Below are 7,321 nucleotides of genomic sequence, written 5' to 3'. Positions count from 1 at the left end.
AAAAAGATGAATAAATATGCCTTCATCATTTTTATATAATCATTTTTCTATAATGTTAGAAAATTTCGTATAGATACATCTGGTTGGAATGTGATATTTCTGTTTAGCGCTTTTAAAGATGCACTTATTCTATCACACTGCATTTTCCATTTTTGCTATCGATAATTGATTTATTATTATTCATCATCTTACTTAAAGAGACTTTGGTATGTCCCCTTTCCCTTGGGTCCATTGTGTCATCAGAATTAATTGATTCTTCCCTCTTTATACAACTTATGGATATTAATAGCTAGGCAATTTCACTGGACCATAAATCGTATCCCTGCCATTTCCATGTCTTTTTGTCTTTCTGAAACATCGTATGAATCATGCCCAGAACAACTTTCAGAAATCAAATTACCACCCTATCATTCCTCTACTTAGATATCCTCCATCAGAAACCACATTCCTATCCACTTACCTATGGGATTTACCTATTGAGTTGAAGCTATCCTCTGTCTAGCCCCAGTAAGTCATCCACTAGTTCCCTGAATATACTCTCTACCCTATCCAATAAATTTTCTATTTCCAGAATATACAATTAAGCCATTTCTCAAAATGCTCTCTACTAAATATGAAATCCTTGAGTTTTAAACATTTTACTTTTCAAAGATTTCCAAACACGTTTGAAAAACATGTTTGGAACCCTGTGTTAAACAAAGTGAAATGATTCCCCTTTTGCCTGATTTGTTTTAAGAGAGCTTTAGCATGTAGTGACCCTTTTTCATGAAGGCAATTGCTGGATACAGTGTGTTTATATGCATACATATATTAATATTTATGTATTAAAATCTTTCTATGTATCTAAATTAAAAGCTTCAGAAGAATTAAAGGTATGGTTACCATAAAATCCAGCAATTCAACTCTTAGGTATACACCCAAGAGAAATAAAACTTACCTATACACAAAACTTGCATGTGAATGTTTACAGTAGCATTAGCCATAATAGTCAAAAGGTGGAGACAGCCCAAATGTCCATCAACTGACAAATGGATAAACAGAAAGTGGTATGTCTATACAATGAAATATTATTTGTCCACAGAAAAGAATGAAGTACTGATACAACATGGATGAACCTTAAAAACATTATGCCAAGTGAAAGAAGCCAGTCACAAAACATTGCATATTATATAATTCCATTTATATAAAAGTTCAAAATAGAGAAATCTATAGAGACAAAGAGTGAATTTGTGGTTGCTTAGGGCTACGGGAGTGATGGGAGTGGAGGGAGGTGATCCTAAAATGTATAGGGATTCTTTTTGACGTGATAAAAATGTTCTAAAATCTACTGTAGTAATGATTGCATGTATTTGTGAATATATTGAAAACTTTTGAATTTTACAATTTAAATGGATGTGATGTATGGGCTGTGAATTTTATCTCAACAAACCGGTTGCTTAAAATGTTTCAGAATTGCAGGCACCACGTGTGTAGCCCTTCTCTATGGCTGTATTATAATTAGCAAATGCTTAATAATTATCTGACACATTGCAAGAATGAGCTGACAAAAACCCTTTTAGCCAGTATGGCCGCTGGATCAGCATCATTGCAGAGCCCAGGAGTCTGCTAGAAATGCAGATTCTCAGGTTGATCCCACACCTGCTGAATCAGAATCTGCATTTTAACAAGATCTAAGGTGATTCATATGCGCATTAAGGACTGAACTGTAGTATCTTCTAATTGTTGAGTACACTACACTTTTACACAGTTATTTTGCTTTCTCATGCTTTAGGGTTTTTTTTTTTATTTATAGGGATTAAATCAATTCACTTTTAATAAAGACAGCATCTAATGAATTATAATTAACCTAATTTTCCTAGCTTCAGTTTTAATTTGTTTTCCAAAGCTCAGTCAGGCCACCAAAATGTGATGATTATTTAAAATAAAAGAAGTGATATAAAAGTAAATAGATCGATGATTTAAATACAGAAAAATAAATATAAAATAAATATGTTTAAAAATAAATATAAATCTGTTATATAGTTATACAGAAAATTTAATTACAAAAGATTTGAATGCAGAAAAATAAATATAGATATAAATATATTTTAAAATAAATACAAAAATAAATAGATCAAAGATTTAAATACAGAAGCTTCCAGTTCACTTGTTCAAAGTTATACAACAGATGATTTTAAATCAACTTATTTTCTCACCAATGAAAAGCAATTTATAAACAATTTTTTTCTTACTCTTGTCTACATTTTTTGATGGATTACCACAGGGGTCATCTTAGTTATGCTAAAAAATTATTAAATATACATGAAGCAGAGAAAAGACATTTTGTTTGTACATCTCATCTGGATGGTTTATGCTATTGCTGAGATTGCTATAAGATTTGAAGTGTCCCACTTCAGTAAGCTTGTCAGAACTAGAGAACTTGATAACTTAGAAACATGTGTTTGATACAGCATAAAGTATATACGTATATAATGCATTCCTTTACATGATTATTCTTGTCTCTCCTCTCTCCTGCCCTTCTCCCAGACCTCTCATGCCCACACAGAGAGAGAAACCTAGGGCATCTTAGTTCTGCTCTTCTCCCAACCCTGAAATGGGAGCCACTAGGACCCAGTGCCAGTCTGAGACCAAGCAAAGCTAACACCTGTTCCCTTCCTATGTGTGTTCCTAGCCAGCAAGGACCTCCTACAGTATGCGGTGCCCTTCAGGGGGTCTGTTACTTGAGTGTTTTCAAATGGTTTTATACAACATCAACTGCCTTTCTCATTCTGCAAGGTAGACTTAAAAAAATCATGTTTGAATGACAATAATTAATTTATAATCAATTACTCTGTGTATTTTGATAAATAATCACAAAAGCCTGTGATTTCATACAATGTCAGAGACCTGCTATCTCCCTTATTAAAATGAGAACAACACTTTTTAGAAAAATTCTCCATATTCTTTTCATATATCTTTCCTATTTATAGGAAATGTAAAATATAAGACATTTGTATTTGTAATAGCATAAAGAATTCTGTATGTTTACAATATTACTATTCTTAGGAATATACTTTGACCAATGAGATACTCATAGAGAAGATATAAAGTAAAAATACAAATAAATATGCATACTCTCAGAAGGTTGGGTTTACCAGTAATACATGTAGAATACATGCATCAAATTGCATCCATTGGGACAAACAAAATGAGTGATATCCTTTTATTATGATCTAAATTAAATTCCAGGAAGTACAGACCTGGCCTGTTAATAAACTAAGAATTGGAATTAATAATAAAAACAGAAAAGCAACTTGAATTTATGAACTACAGTACATTTTTTTTTTCAGAAATGAGTAGCTTCATTTCTTTCTATGATATCATATGCTGAGGGTGACTGCTCATCAGAAGGCCACTAAAAATACAAACATATGAAAGTCAATAGCAGCAAAATAACGAGTCAATTTTAACTGACTTATTTCCTGCTTAAAAATCATACGTATGTATTCATAGGCTCCCTTAATAAGTCCTTATTGCAAGAAAAATAAGTCTCCATTATTTAAAAATTGATGAAGGAATTTATTATAGCAAGAAAATTAAAAAGTCACTCATCCATAACTACTTTTATGATAGTAATAGAAAGAAATATGGATCTTGTAAGGGCAGGAACCAACCCTCTACATCTCAGAAATCCAAAAAGATCATGCTTTGGAATACAGGATCACACTGATCTTTTGATGGGTATGATTTTATAATTAAAAAAATACCTAGAAAGTAAACACACATCTGAAGAATTCAAGACAGGATGCATCCATTGGAAAATATTTCTGGGAAATAAATATAATAATATACTCTTTTAAAAATATCAGCTCATTTTTAAGACTACTAAACAGAGAAACTAAAAAATAATTGTGAATGAAACTAAAAGTTTTATTCTTCAGAATATAAAATACTTTGTGCTTCCCAATTTACAGTAAAATTTAAGGACCATGAGCCAAATTTTGGTATCGAGGTATCTTGCTGCTTACCACGTTCAGACACCTTCACACAGCCATTTGCCCTGATTGGCTGCTTCTGCTTCATTGTTTTTGTAATGAGTGGCATGGGCTGCTGAGGCAATAAGAAGCCGTTTGATGTCTTGCATGTCAGCTACAGACCTCTAAGACCTAATTTTTTTTCTTGTCTGCCTCTTTTGGCACTACCTGTAGAAGCCATAACTGTCATAAATCCGCACGTCCCTAATGAAATCTGCTAAGTGAGCCAGCTCATCTTGGGGAATCTGTATCAGCTATGGTCTCTTCTAGCTCCACTCACTTCTAGATACTCTGTTGACTATAGTTAAGTGTTAGCTGAAAGCAGAGGTGCTGAAGCGATTACTCAAAATTATTGGGGGAGAAATGATGGACTTTATTTAAAAGACTGGCTTAAATATAAATAAAGCTGATTTCCATTTTCATAACAGAGTTTCAGATTTGAATTGTATGTGTTTTCATTCTAGCCTAAAAGACACATATATTTAAGAATTCTCTCAGAAATTTCTGCAAGGAATGTCTTGGGAACAGCAGTAGTAGCTTTGTTAAAATCCGAGATGCCCTTCAGCGTCAATCAGGAGACACAAGAGACAGCAGGACAAGTCATACTGGGCAGAACTCCACTAGGGAATTTTATTAAGGAAATTAAAGAAATGGAAGGTTGGTTGTTCAGTCCCAGGGCTAAGTGATCAGTGTCTGTCCCGGTTCCTTTCAGCCCATTTTGATAAAGATAACCTGGTGGGTTATCTTTTTCTCCTCTTAATTCTCATAGCACTTTGCTTGTGCCTGCCTTATATTTACTCCTGCTACCTTACACTATAGCTGTTTGTGTATCCATCTAATCTCCTTTATTGAACTGGAAACTCCTGAGAGAGAAAAAGATAATATTGCACATTTTTTAAAATTTTCAACAACAAATAGCATAGGAGGAAATAAAAAAAAAAAAAAACTGGAGAGAAATAAAATGTCCTAAGCATTAGGCAAATATAAAGTGTTACTATTTTGAGGGGATACAATAACAAATTCATGTTGCCAGCCTGAATTTTGAATTAATTGAGATCTAATTCAAAATAGTCATATGGAGACAAAATATCCATTTCATTTTTGTTAAAATTAAAACTGGATAATAGAATTTAAGGGTGCAGCAACAATGGGCTTCCTAAGAATGCATGCAGAATTAGACAAACTCTACTACCTGGTCCCAGGTGTAGATGGAAAACCTGTCTTCCTCATGTGGGGTCCTGGCCTGGTGAAACTTATATTTAAGCAGAGCAGCAGAGCAGCAGACCAGAATGGTCACTTTTTGCAGGCATTTGCAGGCCCCAAAGAGAAAATATGAATGTGAGCTAAACTCAACAGACCAATTTATTTCCCCAAACTCAGCAGTGAGGTATTTTCACTCCTCTTCTCTTGGGAAGAAGGCAGTGGGAGATGTGAGGTGCAGACAGAGGTCAGGAATGTTACTAATAAACAATCTCTGTTTAGGTGAGCACAAAACAGGGGAAAGAAGGTTTTCCTACCATCGACATGCTTTCAAACCACATCTTATTTGATCTTTCAACTTATATAAGGCTCAACATTATTATTCTGGTTTTATAGATGAAGGGAAAGCTCATAGATATTAAACAACTTGCTCTAAGTCTCACAGCTAGTAAATGTTAGAGTCAATATTTGAACCGAAAATTTGTGCTCTTTGTTTGACATAGAGCACACTGTAAGGGTCTGATACATGCTTGGTGAATAATAAGAAAAAAAAACTCTGCATACAATTATGAATCAAGGAGATAAATCCCCCACATTTTAAGTGGTTCAAGTCTTTCAAATATAATTATTCTGTATTGTAAATGTGTTTCTATAAATTCAAAATGGACAATCTTTAGTATATGTGGATAGACTATATTGGATTTTTTCCAAATTATTATTCATCTGTATAAATTTCAATAGTTGGCAATTCTAATAGTTGACTACTCCAATAGTTGGTTAGCTCTTGGAGGCCAGGTAATTGCTATTACTTTGCATGCTCCATAACAACAATAGAAAGAGGTCCAGAGTTCGTTTATAAGTGACTATTAAGAGAAGCAACATGCAGAAGTAGAAAAATTCTTCATAATGATTTCAAGTTTTCTTAATAAACTCAAAATAAATATGCATGTATACACACACACACACACACATCATATTTTATTCTTCAAGTGCCAACGGATTATATTTGGCACAATACATGTTTTTACTAAGTTGAACAACTACACATTAGTGTGCTGTAAGTGTGGGGAGAATTACTGATTATTTAAGTGTCTCTGAACTAAGAAGAAAATAAAGCACACAGGCTTAAACTTAAACAGGAGCAATACAGGTTACACATAAGGAACACTTTCCTGATCACAAGAGTTATTAAACAGACGTCCTGCCTTAGAGATCTCTAATACTAGGGTAAACAACTAGCTGGTTTAGATACCATGCTGCCTGGAGGCAAAGAGCTAGCCTGAGTGAATTCTGAAAGATATAATATAATTACTTGACTTTCATGTAAAATATCACATAATCATTTCATATTTAGGATGCTTACTGATACTGAAACTCTGTGAAGAAATAACCATATTTTGTACTAATCTGGTATTCTCAAATTACCCAACACAGTGCTGAACACATCATAGTTACCCAATAAATGTTTACTGACCAGACTGATTTTTCAATGAAGAAGAATGACAAATGGGAAAAGGGGAACTGGATTCTGTTCTTTGCTTTACAAATAAATTGTCTACGACTTGGAGGAAATCAGTCAATCTCTCAGGGTCTTAATTTCCCTCCTCTGACAATCATGGCTTCTATGAGTTGAGGGCCTCTCTACCCCCACAACACTGTGACCCCACGGTCAGACTAGTCTGCATCCGGTTCATGCTATCCATTAATCACATCAAAAGGAAAGGACACTGGATAACAAATAAGAAAGTTTGGTTTCTGGTGTCATTTTGCTCATCAACTAGCATTGTTAGCTTGTCCAAATCATTTAATTTCCCTGGGATTCCAACTATAGAAGCCTTTTGGAAGCTCAAATATTCTGTAATTCTACCACAGTGGCATGCTGAATTATATTCTCTGTTTATTCACTAAATCATTTGCAATACAATATAGGAAAAAAATGACCCAAAATATCATTAAAATTACTTTAAAATATTTTAACAATCAATTATTTAAACAATATGCCTTTATCAATGTATAGCATATGTTCACTTATTTCTCTCAAATAGAAGAATTTATCTCAGATGTCCAAACAATGTTCACTACCTTTGCAAGTTAATGTATTAGAATGT

Source organism: Trachypithecus francoisi, unplaced genomic scaffold, assembly GCF_009764315.1.
Source record: "Trachypithecus francoisi isolate TF-2019V2 unplaced genomic scaffold, Tfra_2.0 Lachesis_group0, whole genome shotgun sequence".
Lineage (NCBI taxonomy): Eukaryota > Metazoa > Chordata > Mammalia > Primates > Cercopithecidae > Trachypithecus > Trachypithecus francoisi.
Note: the sequence above shows the minus strand (reverse complement) of the source record.